Source organism: Leopardus geoffroyi, chromosome D4 (assembly GCF_018350155.1).
Source record: "Leopardus geoffroyi isolate Oge1 chromosome D4, O.geoffroyi_Oge1_pat1.0, whole genome shotgun sequence".
Classification (NCBI taxonomy): Eukaryota; Metazoa; Chordata; class Mammalia; order Carnivora; family Felidae; genus Leopardus; species Leopardus geoffroyi.
The window spans coordinates 90,127,831-90,141,233 of NC_059342.1; the positions used below are offsets into that span (position 1 = coordinate 90,127,831).

General features: G+C 59.2%; 1 protein-coding gene across 19 annotated transcripts in view; it reads left to right on the forward strand.

Moving 5' to 3' along the window:
- The window catches only part of NTNG2 (netrin G2), a 67,894-nt gene that overhangs the window by 30,653 nt on the left and 23,838 nt on the right, over positions 1-13,403 (forward strand). The window lies entirely within an intron of this gene.

Consider the following 13,403-nt stretch of genomic DNA (forward strand, 5'->3'; position numbering starts at 1 on the left):
CGGGATGTTATGTAGTATTTCATCCACGAGGCTGCTTGTGGTGGCCACACGGGTTTTTCCATGGAGGGAGGTGAATGGTGGATGATAAAGGCTCCCCGTAGGGCCTGGAGGGCTGGAAGGCCTAGAGACCAGCGGAGCTGGGCAGTGTGGGCAGGGCTTGGGTGAAAGCCATGCGCTCAGGGAGTGCTCTGTAATTGTCCAGCAACTCAGTGAATTGGCGCTTGTGTCTGGGGGTCCCCGAGACCACCCTCAGGCCTAATGATTTGCTGGAAGGACTCCCAGAACCTGGCAAAACTGTTACGCTCTCAATTACAGTTTATCACACTGAAAAGAGATTGAGATCAGCAACAGAAAAAGGTGGCCTTGGGCGGGCTCCGGGGGACACCGGTGCGAGCCGGTGCGGTCCTGCAGACAGCACTCGATGCTCACGGCAATGATGCGTGATAACGTGTGGAGGCGTGGCAGTCGGGGAGGCTTGCGCCAGCCTTGGCATCCGGGGTTTGTGTTGGGAATGGATCACGTAGGCATGGCTGACTGCCTGTATGTTTGACCTTGGTCTCCCGTCCCTTGACCCAGAGCCCCCTGCCGTAAATCACATCATTGCCATCCACGATCTGATCTGTCCCAAAACCCCGGGTGCACAAAGACGCTCTTACCAGGCAAGACATCGCAAGGGCTCGGAGGCTGCCTCCCAGAAGCCAATCAAGAAATCAAGAGCCAGACTCTTCTTGGGGATATGCGGGGTGTGGATAGCCCACACCGGCCGCGTTAATCATTGACTCGGAGCTTCGGGGCAGGAGATGTTTGAGGCCACTTTTGGGCGGAGGCAAAAGACCATCATGGGTAAAAACAGCCTCTGATCCCCAGAAAAGATGGCGGAGGATGACACGTCCCCCTGCTGTCCAGGCCATTCGTTCCCCCGACAGATAATGCGCTGGTCTGCAGGGGCAAGTCCTCTGTCCCTGAGCCAGCTCTGTAACTCCCTGGTGTGCACTCGGGGGAGAGGCTCGGGGAAGCCCGGGCCCTGCACAAGCAAGCGGTCAGTCACAAGGGACAGGAGCATGTAGGGCTCTCCAGCCGTGACTCCGGGGCCTGGCAGCGTCAGCATTCCCTCGGAAGCCTGCTAGAAATGCAAATTCTCGGGCCCCACACCTGACCTCCTGCATCAGAAACTCCGGGGGCGGGCCCAGCACTCTGTGTTTCCACGAGCCCTCCGGGGATTCTGAGGTGCGCTCAGGCGTGCGAATCCCTGGTGTGACAGTTGGGAGGATGGCTGTGGAGCCCGACAGGCTGGGTGGCTTTGCCAGCACTTCTGTCTACTGGCCGGGAGACTCTGGACAAGGGCGTCTCCGTGCCCCGGTTTTCCCGTCTGTAGAATGGGGATGATAACAATCACGCCCCTCTCACTGGGTGGTGACGATAGACAGTTAAATGGTGGGGTGTAATCAGCAGTCGGGAGCATGGGTTAGGCCGCACGGGCCTGGAGACATACGCTGGGGGCGTCTTTCCACGGCCGGAAAGACCACCCAAGCCCAGAGTTACTGATGAGAGGAAAAAGCCATTCGTTGCCTGCTGTGTCCAGGACAAGCCCGTTTTTGTAAAATGTATACTATACCCGCGTGCAGAATTTCTACATCTTGGGTGTAGGCGTCGGATGGAAGTCTGCCCGGGCCCGGGAAGAGCCTCACGGGTACAGGTCAGGGCTGGAAACGTCGTGGGCTGATACATCACTGTGGTCCTGCCTGCAGAGCGGGGCTGGCCAGGGAGGGGCGGGCTTTCGTTTTCAGCTTGCGAGTGCACATCATCTTACTTGGCCCACGTGTGTGTGTTCCAGGGGGGCCAAGACAAAGGCAAGCAGTTGTTTAGGCGGTTCAGTTCAAGGCCGGCAGGTGGGCATACAGGGGCCCGTGGTGCTGACACCCGTGACTTCTAACCCTCCCTCGCTTGGGGCAGGTTCCGTTCACTCAGGAATGTTCTCGAAGCCACCTGATCTAGGGCCGCCGTTGTGGAGGCCGGGGGTCGAGGATCCAGCTTTCTGATCCGTGTCCTGGGCCTCTGGTGGCCTCAGGCCGCCCCGGGGAGGCAGTGGTTGGTATGAGACCCTCCCTCCACCCAGCAGCCCCAGCTGGCTTAGCAGCATCGTGGTGGAAACCAGATCTCCACACCTTTTGGGGGGGGTGTGGCCCCTTTTCTCATCTGCCTCGGGCTGCTGCAGGGGACCCCCATCTTCAGGAGTCTGGTCAGTGGTCCTCCTTCCACCATACTGGGGGATCCAGGGCCGGACGGGCTGGGTTCTGGCCCTGTCCCTCCGCACCCGTCTCTGGGCCTCAGTTTCCCATCTGCAGCCTGAGGACTGGGACGCCTGGAGACCACGTCTCCCTGGCCAGGTGGCAGGCCGGCCCCTGCTCGGCAGCTCCCGTCTCCCCTTGGCACTCAGCCTCCGCGGGCGGCGGGGATCAGGCATAGTGGTGGCAACAGGACGGCGATCAATTCACAGATAAAGTAAGTACTCTTCAGGCGGCTGTTTGGCAGGAAAGCGACAGCTTGGCTCATCGATTAATTAGGTCTGGTCAGATGGTTCGGCGAAGGGCTGCGACTTCCTCTGCTCTTTTTGAATTCCTGGTGGGGAACCCCAGCTGTGGCCGGGAAGCCAGACAGGCCCGGGAGACGCCCAGATGATGGCCTTGACGGTCCTGAGTGGGCACCTGGGGACTGCCCGAGAGCTCTCAGGCTCTGGGATCTCACACTGAACCCGTTCTGGGATTCCCTGAGAGTTTCGTGGCCCAGAGGGCCTCCCCTGCCCCCGTGGCCTGCCAACAATAGTAGCTGGTATTTATTGAGCATTTGCTGCAGTCTCATTGGCGGAGGCTCGCGGAGCTAAGGGCTTCGTGCGCATTTTCTTATTTAATTAATAGTCGTCTGATTCCCCAACGGTTATTGCATCGCTAGGATCCCCCAAGCCGAGAATCCGGCATTGAGCAAGCCGGACCTGATCTCCACCTCGTGGAGCTTTCCCTACAGAGACCGTGCTCCCCTCTACCTCGTGTTTTCACCTGAGGAGGCTGAGGTCAGGGAATATAAGGAGATCACACAGTTCAACTAAACACCAGACACCCAAGAGCCAAGGCAAGCGTGTCCAAGCTCAAGTCCGTCTCTATACAGGGCCATCTCACTGGCCCCCCTCTCCCAAATCCAAAGGTCTCTGGTACTGTGGTTGCTCCCGCCCTGCCACGATTGTCAGCTATTTGCACCTTCAAGGGGGACCCAGATTGGGGGTTGGGGGGAGTGCAGAGGCACCTGGCTGCTGGGGGGGGGGGGGTGGAGGGGGACAAAGCAGCTGGAGGAAGCCCCTGGGGAATGAGGAAAGGGTACAGATCGGGGGTGACAGAAGGAGCAGATGTCACTACACCCCCACCCAAAACAGGATCCAGCGCCTTGAAGCCTCTGCCCCCGCTGGCCCTGCCTCCCCGCGGACCCTGGCAAAATAAGCCTTGCCGGTCCTGCCCACCCTGGGTCTGGGATAGAGAGAAGGCGGGGGTGGGGGTGGCGGGGGTCCCGCTTCCTTATCTACTCACGTTCCTGGCAGGCAGGAAGGGGACGGGAGCTGTTTTCTCCTTCCACAGTTGGGGAAACTCAGGTGTGAAGCAGGGGTGCAGCTGACTCTGTGTGGCAAATCTGGGGCGACATCGGGATTTGAGAAGAAATGTGACCATCCCGTTGCTGTCCTTGGAGTAGAAACAGAGCCCCCACCTCCACCCCCAAGTGTTTCAAGCTCAGCGAAGCCCAAACCCGGCCAGGATCATACAGGAGAGGTTTTTAAGACGCCACGTTCCCCAGCCCCACCACAAAGAGCTTTGTTTCCCTTAAGCGGGGAAGACAGCATCCCTGAACAGCGTGGTCCAGGAGAGACAACGGGGAAGGGTGTGGTCTGCGGAGAAGTGGGGGGAAGACCAAACGAGAGACCCAATATCGCCAGGCCTTCTGCGATAACAAGAGAAGGCACGTAGCAGATATCTGCGTAAAAATTCGTGATTTTTAAAACGTGGGCACCTACGTCGACATTTTTTTAACCCCCCTGTCCGTGTAAAACAAAACACACCTGTGGCCCAGGGCGGCTCACGAGCGGATGGCGGGCCCCTCACGCTGTGAGATTTTCGTGACTTGTCTCAGGGGTGATAGTGTAGCTGCTAGACTAAGAGAATTCAGCAGGCCCCTGGCCAGGGTGGGCATCCGGGAGCTGGGGCACGGGAAACATTGCCAGGCCTGAGCACTCTGGGTCTAGGACAGAGAGTGGGCGGGGGTCATCGTCTTCTCACCCCCCAAGCCCTGACCAGGGGCAAATTTGTCTGCTCAGAAAATTCTTAGAGGCTCCAGGGACCCGGTCCAGTTGGGCCTTTGGCAGCTGGGGACCGGAAAGGAGGAGTGAGTTCCCTGTTCCTGGAGGCATTCAAGCCAAGCAGGGTGGTGTTTGTGGGAGATGAAGGAGACAGGTCCTGTGTGTCAGATTAAGGTCCCGTGCACCTGTTCTGTACAGTAATAACTGTTGATTAAGCCAACCGGAGCTTGTAGAAACCGCTTAAAGATTTGGTGGGTGTCCTGTTGTAGGCATTTCGTCCTACCCAGGAGGAGGTTAGAGAGGGAGAGACAGAGCCGAGCCCAGATGGGCATGTCCGACCCCCAACCGGCCAGTCGCCCCCGCCCCCCGCCCCGGGTGTTCTTCCCTCCCCCCTTCCCCGCTTCTTGCCTTCTTGTCCTTCTTCCACAAACGTCTTGTCCCTATTGATCACCCGGTAACTGGAGACGGACGGAACTTAGGACGAGAATAGAAACCTCGGAGGGAAGATTTCTGCTCTGGGTGTGAGCGTGGAGGGCAGTGGGCAGGGGCGCGTGCATCAGGGGGAGAGGCGCCTTCTCCCTTCTGACCCTCCTTCTAGTCTCTTCCCGGGCCTTTCTGCAGGGAACCAGGGTGAGAAGGAGTGTGTGAATTGTTCTTCCTGGGCTGATTCCTTCTCATGCTGGGACCCCACTCGGGGCAGAGGGGGCGGGCCCCCCCCCCTTCAGTGATGTTAACTGAGCCCTTCTCCCGGGCCCGCGCACCCTTCTAAGTCACTTCTGTGCTTCCTCTTTGAGTCCCGCCCCACGAGGGCCATCGTCCTGGGATAGATGGACGTGCCCCGCAGAAAAAAAAAGATGAAGAAACGTCAGAGAGCCCGTAGAGGAACGGAACACGCGTTGTCGTGGGACGTAAAACGCGCGGCCGCTGTCAGAAACATTTGGGGGGGTCAGAACCCTAAATAGAAGCCACGTGGTCCCGCCATTCCTCTCCTTGGTGTCCACGTACAAGCCCTGAAGGCGGGGGCCTGCAGAGATGTGTGTGTGCCCGTGTTCACGGCAGCCGAGGGCGGACACAACGCGAGTGTCCATTGACCGAGGATGGGTTACCAAAATGCGGTCTGTGCACGTACCGTGGACTGTTCGTCACTCAGCCTCCAAGCGGGGGGACATCCTCACACCTGCTGCAGCAGGGGTGAGCCCTGGGGACACTGTGCGCAGCGAGATAAGCCAGACACAGGGGGACGAGTGTTGTGGGACTCCGCTTACGTGGGGTACCTGGAGAAGTCAAAGTCGTAGCAACAGAAAACAAGATAAAGGCTTAGGGAAGGGGGGAGGCGTGCAGAGTTCTTGTTTAGTGGGGAGACGGTTTCTGTTGGGGATGATGTAAACCTTCTAGAGGCGGACGGTGGTGACGTCCAAATGCTACTGAGCTATGTGCCTAGAAACGGCACAATAGTAGATTTTAGGCATATGTTACCTCGGTTTAAGAAAACATAAGACTCTTGATCTGAGGGTCATGAGTTCGAGCCCTACATTGGGTGTAGAGCCCAGTTTTAAAAACCGGGCCGCCCGGCTGGCTCAGTCGGAAGAGCATGTGACTCTTTTCTGTTTGTTTGTTTTTGAGAGAGAGAGACAGAGCGTGAGCAGGGGAGGGGCAGAGAGAGAGGGAGACGCAGAATCCGAAGCAGGCTCCAGGCTCCGAGCTGTCAGCACAGAGCCCCAACGCGGGGCTCAAACTCACGAGCTGTGAGATCATGACCTCACAGCGGCCGAAGCCGGACGCTCGACCGACCGAGCCGCCCAGGCTCCCCAGAGCGTGTGACTCTTGATCTCGGGGTCGTGAGTTCGAGCCCCACGTTGGGTGTAGAGATTACTAAAAACTTAAAAAAAAAAAGAAGAAGGAGAAGGAGAAGGAGGAGAAGAAGAAGAAGCAGATGGGTGGATGGCTTCCATATCGGACCATCTGGGTGCAAATCCTGCCTTGGGCGTCATCCTGGGCAGGTTACTTAAGTGACTGTGCCCCTCCTTTCCCACCTCCATGAAATGGGGATGGTCACCCTGGGGTCTGGGTGAGATGAGCCACGATGGCCGTGTAGAGCCGTGGCTGGGCCCTGGTGAGCCCATGTAAGTACCAGCACCACCGTTATGCCAATAAAATACCAGATCACAGGGTACGTGCGTCCCGAAGGTCCTTCTACCCGGGCTGGGGACTCGGAGGAGGGCCACGGTGGGCTTTAAGGAGCCGGGACTCCCTGAGCCACGTGCTGAGTGTCGTGTGTGCTGTGCATGGTCAGCCTGAAAGAGGGGCCCCGGGTTTTATGCCATTCTTAAAGGGGGTCAGGGATCCCCAGTGTTCTTCAAGTCAGTTTTGGGGGGGGTTTTAACTAACTCACGTGAACTCCGCTCCCTGGGGATGGAGATTTCGTTAGGTGTGGTTCACACCCCCTTTAGCCGAATCTGCCGAGCTTCCTGTACCGTTGCCTCCCACCCCAGAGTGGATGTGCGCGATTAACGCAATATCGCCCGTCCGTGGAGACCCGGAGGGAGCAGAGCTGTGCTGAGGGGTGCGTGGGGGTCCCCCGCCCGGTGTGGCTCCTCTGGCTGCCTCTGCTCTGCTCACCTGACCGGTGTGGCCCCATCTCAGTGCCAGGCGGCAGGAGGGGCCCCTGGCTTGGCCGGGTCACAGGAGATGTGGGGAGCCCCGCAGGTGGGTTGGGGATGGGACCGCGGACATCGATGTCTTCCCAGTGGCTCGGGGAGAACAGTGCGCCCCTTTCCCTTGCCGACGGAGAAGGATTTCCTGGGAGTTTTCTCACCATCGTGTTAATTCATTCAACAAATATTTTTTTTTAGTGTTTATTTTTGACGGAGAGAGAGTGAGACGGAGCACGAGAGGGGGAGGGCCAGAGCGAGGGAGACCCAGCATCCGAAGCAGGGTCCAGACTCCGAGCTGTCGGCACAGAGCCCGATGCAGGGCTCGAACCCACAAACCGTGAGATCATGACCTGAGCCGAAGTTGGACGCCCAGCCGACTGAGCCCCCCAGGCGCCCCTCAACAAATATTTTTAATGGGCACTTTTATTCGTGTCCTAGGGCCACCATAACTAAGTGCCACAAACTAGGTGGGCTTAAAAAAACCCGAAATGTGAGGCACCTGGGTGGCTCAGTTGGTTGAGCGTCTGCCTTCGAATCAGGTCATGATCTTGGGGTTTGTGGGTTCGAGCCCCGCGTCGGGCTCTGTGCTGACAGCTCGGAGCCCGGAGCCTGCTTCGGATTCTGTGTCTCCCTCTGTCTCTGCCCCTCCTCTGCTTGTGCTCTGTCTCTCTCTCTCTCTCAAAAATAAACATTAAAAAAATTAATTAATTAATAATAAAAAAAAAAAACCTGAAATGTATCGTCTTAAGAGCTCTGGAGGCTTGAAGCCTGAGATCCAGGGGAGGGCAGGGCCAGGCTGTCCGAAATGTGTAGAGAATCCATGCTGCCTCCCTCCTGCACCCCCGCCCCCCAGAAGTCTCCGGCACCATGGGCTATAGACACGTCGCCTGGCCCTGGCCTCCGTCTCCTCCCCGCTGTCTGTGTCGATCTGGTGTGCTCAGTGTCGCTCTTGGGAGGACGGCAGTGTCACGTTGGATTAGGGCCGCCCTACTCCGCACCACCTCCTCTTGTGTCCGAATCGCATCTGCAGAGACCCTACTTCCGTATAATTTCACATTCACACGCACCAGGAGTTAGAACCTCGGTATCTCTTTTTGGAGAACACAGTTCAATGCGTGTGCCCGGCTCAGCCAGCTGCTACAGGCCCAGGAGCCTCCTGGGCTTACGGTCCAAAAGGGAGACGGGAGTGAACGAAACAAACCACCCCAGAGGACTAGAGGTGCTAGGAGGGGAGTATGACGGTGGGCGGCGGGCAAGACCGGGCTGTCACCAGGACCCAGGTGGTCGGGGAAGGCCTTCCCAGGAGGCAGCTTTGAAGGCGAAGCCTCAAGGGTGAGTGGGGCATTTCCAGCAGGAGGACAGCAGGTGCAAAGGGCCTGCAGTCAAACACACGGTGTAAGAATTTCACGTGACGTGGCTACAGTGTGCGTGCGCCGTAAGGCAAGAGCAGAGGGGACCTGGCCGGGTCTGGCCATCCCTACAGCTCTGGGAGGGGGTCGGTTTTATTCTAAGTTCGGTGAAAGCTGTTGCCGGATGTTAGGGAAGTGACGTGATCCGACTTCTCGTGCTGAGACAGTTGAGTTGGGAGGGGACCTGTGAGAGGCAGGGAAACCAGGCAGGTTCTCCCAAGACTGACGGTGGCCCGGACTGGTTCTGGTGGTGGAGGTGGGAGCCGCAGGCCGTCTGGGGATGGGGGGCCCTTGGCAGGGGTTCACCGGGTGGCTGGTGGGGGCAGGGAGCAGGAGGCACCCAGGGGACTTCCCGGGTTCTGTCTCAAGACACTGGGTGGATGGAGATTTTACCCGGTCACGTGTGGACGGCTGCGAGGGAAGAAGGAAGGGGAAGGAGGAAGTCGTTTTCACATTTTTCTATTTTATTTTTTATTGTATCGTACAGCGAAAATCATACCTTCTGGGGCACCGTTCCGTGAATTTCAACGCACGTATAGATTCACGTGGCCGCCACAACAGCCAAGACCCAGAACACGACCATCTTCCCATAAATCTCCCTCCGGCCGCCCCTTTGTGCCCCCCCCCCGCCCCCACCCCAGCTTCCACTGATCTGCTTACCGTCACCACAGTTGTCTTTCTGAAAATGTCCCCTACGTGCCGGCATGTGGCACGTGGGTGCCTCTGAGGCACATCACGTCGTGGCCCGTCGAGCGTGGCCTTTTTTGTGGCCGGGTGGTGTGGCACCGTGGGATGGGTGTCTGTGCTTCCTGTAGCCATTCGGTCACTGTTGAGATATATTTCAGCTGCTTTCGGTTTGGGGCAATTACGAGCTAAGCTGCCGTGATCATGCCGGTAAAGGCTTTCGGGCGAACATAGTTTTCATTTCTCTTGAGTGAACGCCCGGCCGTGGGATCACGGTGCCCTATGATAGGTGTATGTTTAACTTAAAAGAAACCGCCAAGAGGGAGTGGGGGGATGCGGAGAGCATCAGGCCTGGGACGGGCGCCTGAGAGCTTGGATAGCGAAGCCCGGGCACGGAGAACGAGCAGCCAGGAGGGGAGAAAACCCAGAAGGACGCGGCCCGGAGCCAAGCGGAAGGAGTGTGTCCAGGTAGAGCGGTCACTGTGTCCGATGCCATGGTGGGGAGGGGGGGTCCAGACGGAGGAGGTCAAAGGTGACCTCCCGGAGAGCAGACGTGGTAGAGAAGGGGCACGCAATCTGTCTGGGGGAGGGTTCCAGGGTGGAGGCAAAAAAAAAATGAAACAGAATGAGTGAGGGGTGGGGCGCCTGGGTGGCCCAGTTAGCTTGAGCACCTGACTCTTGATTTCCGGCTCGGGTCGTGAGCCCGGGGATTATGGGATCAAGCCCTGTGTTGGGCTCCACCCTTAGTGTGGAATCTGCTTGGGATTCTCTGTCTCTGTCTCTGTCTCTGTCTCTGTCTCTCTCAACGACACAAAACAAATCAAAATGAGTGAGGGGTAAAAATGGGGTGTTGTTAAGGCATTTCGGAACCGTGACCCTGAAAGGGAGCAGGGACGGGGGCATGAGCAGGTGGGGAGAAGCGGGAAGGAGAGAGCTCTTTCTGGAAATGGAGAGGCGCCATGGCGCATGGGCCTTCCGCTGGAGAGGAGGCTGGAGGGAGCCGCCAGGTGGAAGGAGGGCATGAGGGGACAGAGGGTGACCTTGCACCCCCCGTGAGGGAAGAGAGCACAAACACACTGAGGGATGGAATATTTGGGTCAGAACCCCGGCTTCCGGCACTTCTGACGAGCCCCTGTCAGTTCTGGCAACCACGGATGGCCATCGCCGAGGCCCCAAGAGGTCTCTGTGGTGACTCAGCCCTCTTGGTGTCCAAGGGAAGCCCTGCATGTGCATCTGACTCCTTCTTTGCTAGTCTGTGGCCCAAGACAAGTCTCTTCAGTTTCCCCAAGCCTCAGTTTCCCTGCCTGGAAAATGGGATCCCACTGTTGGAAGGGTTGTCTGAGAACTTGCAGGTTAGCTCGAGGCCCCACCCGCAGCAGGTGAGCAAGAAACGGGGGCCCTTGTTACTTGGAAGGCTCCGGCTTGTATTCACCTGGGCACAAACCTCACGAGGACGACCCTCTTCAGCCAGGGGGAGCCTCTGGGTCTCCTCTCCCCGTCTGGCGGGCAGGAAAGGACGCTCCACGCGGCCCAAGGGACTTGGGAGGACAGTGTTACCACCGGCCGCGGGGCAGAGAGCACAGCCCCCACAGCCTGGTGGTGCCACGGGCACGAACCCCAGCCCCCAGCAGGCTCTGTGCCCCCGGCCCCCGGCTTTGCGACCTGCAGGCTCGGGCAGGACAGACAGGGCTGCGGAGGGGCAGTGACAGTGGGGGGAGGGCCAGGAGGCAAATGGATTCGAGACTATTCTCAGCAGAGGGAGCCGGGGCAGGAGGCGGGGGGTGGGGATCATTCTGAAGGTTCTCTGGCATGTCGTCCCAGATCAAGCGTGGTTAGATTCACAGCTGCTCCCTTACACGCACCCTCCCCATGCACACGCGCGCGTGTACCTGCCCCACCCACCCACGGGCAGAAACCCGCTTCCACAAGCACCTGTCACTCAGCACATCACTCGCTGAAACCTTGAGTGCACCTGTTCCCAGAGGCTGGCCATACGGTGAGCTGAGGCCTCAGCAGGAGCCCAGGGGCCACGAGGACCCTTCGCTCGGCTGTCCGGGACTTGGGGGGTCTCGGGACCTCTCCCCCGTTCAGAGTAGCCCTTTCTGAGCTTGGGATCCTGGAGGCCCCCTTGCAGTCTTCGGGGAAATGTCCCCTCCATAGATTCCTCCCACCCCTCCCGCCCCATCGTCCTGAGCAGGGCCCTAACATGGACGCGTATCACCACCCCTGCCCCCCCCCAGAGAGAGCATGGCCAGCATCACTATGTCATCTGGGGACATGACTGGCCTCTCCCTTCGGTCTTGCCCCTTCCGTGCAGAGGCCTCGCAGATTAGGGGCCCGGATGGTGGGTCCCTCTGACTGGCTTCTGGGCTGTTCCTTCTGCCCGAAACACAACCCGGCACCCCCCTTCCCTTCTCTGCTCCCCCCGCCCGCCGCCTTCCCGTCTGGCCAACTCCTCATCCCTCTGGCTTGGCTCAGACAGCCCCCCTCTGGGGCTCCCGAAGGCTGGAAGCCTGGACAGTACCCTCTCTGGTAGTCCCACGGCTTTGCCACAGCTACAGCGGCCGTGAACGCACCCCCACTGGCCAGCACCCCACCCCCAGCCCCACCCCAGGTACTGAGCTGAGAGTCTGGGTCTGGCTTGTTCACTGGGTGAGGCTAGTCCCGGGAACCAAGTGGGTATGCCCCGTGTCGAATTCTTTCACTCGTTCATCTGTGAACAAGCGAGCTGACCATCAGTAGCTCCTTCCAGAGCAGAAAGGGAGTAGCAGCTCAGAGCCAGCTTGCTAACACCTGTCACCAGGCCCGGCCCTCCCTCCAGCGTGCTGGGACCGCTCACGGGCAGGACACGATCTTTAGTCAATGGCCTGGCCAGGCTCCGGGGGCGGGGGTGGGGGGTGGGGAGCCTTTCCAGGCCATCCCTGGTCACAGCCACTGTGCCACCCCAAGCCTCACACGGGGCCCGCCAGCTCCCCTCCACCAGCCTCCCCTGGTGGCTGGGAGGCTGCCTCTGGCTTTATAATGGGTAATAGGATTTATCAATAGTCTGGCGGAGGTAATGTACGTTAAAGCACTTAATATAAAAGGACTTCGCGCAGAAGCCCAAATTTGATTTGGCCAATGAACTCAATTGCCGGCCTGCCTGTGTTCCAGGAGGAGCGGCCACCGGCATTTATCCACATTATCCCCCCCAAGAAAGCCAGACCCCTCCCTGTGGCTCTGCCCTCAGGGTCCCACCTGCTGGGGTCTCCGGTCTGGTTCAAGGTCTCTGGCGCCCAGGAGCCCTCTTCCCTCCCTCTAATACCCAGCCCTGCCCCCTTCCGCTAATTCACTAGAACATCCCGGCATTTTACTAGGTCCTCCTTGCCACCATCCCTACTGTGTCGCTCTGGTCCCTTGTCACCTCTCCATCCAGCTGGATCTCTAAGCTTTTCTCCTGACCGTTGCGCGCTTCTTCAACGGCCGCCCCTTCCCTCCACTGCTGTGCCCCAGCCAAGGACGCAACCTCTCCCTTCAGCCCCCAGAGAAGGTGTAAGGCCCCCAGGCCACGGTGCAGAGAAAGAACACTGTAAAACCTGACCTTCGGCCAGCAAGCACCCTGAGATCCAGCCATTTCCATGGCCACCTGCTGGCTGGGAGGGGAAGTCCCCAGGGCCACCTCTCCCCCTCCCAGGGCCACATCCTTCCTCCTTGGAAGGCAGCCCCCCCCCCCCACCAAGCCTGAGCCCCGCCCTCACGAGGAAGTGCCCTTGGGGATGTCTCTCCCCCCCACTCACAAAAGAACACTCTACCCAAAGGTAGACGCTCTGTCAGGCAGAGAAATGGGCAAACTCTGCTGCTTGAAAATAGTCGCTGGTTTGTAACAGCTCTGGCCTTCGGGGTGTCGGGCGTGTGCAAGTCTGCTCTCTGTTCGCCCCGCGTGTAATAACACACAGACAGGCGGCCAAGGTGGGGGTGAGGGGACACCAGGCAGAGGTGACCAGTTACCAAGACCGCCGGGGCCCTGGGCTCTCCCCTGAGCCCCACCTGTGTGCCCCCACGTCCCAAGGGGGTCTCTGAGAATGTCCTGAAGTCCTGGCGCTTTTGACCTTGGAGGGGAGCCAGCCCCGGGGCCCCTCCTCCCTGCAGGGCTCCGGCACCCGCCTCTCTCGGTCCCCCCCACACACACCCCCCTGCCCAGGAGCAGATGACATCACTCTTTTCCGGCTGCCAGGCGTTGACCTACATTCCTCCCGCCCTCCTGTCTGGGAGGCGCTCCAAACGCCCGCTCCTCTCGCCCCGAGGAGGGAAGGGCCCGCTCACGATTTTTGCGGGGCACTG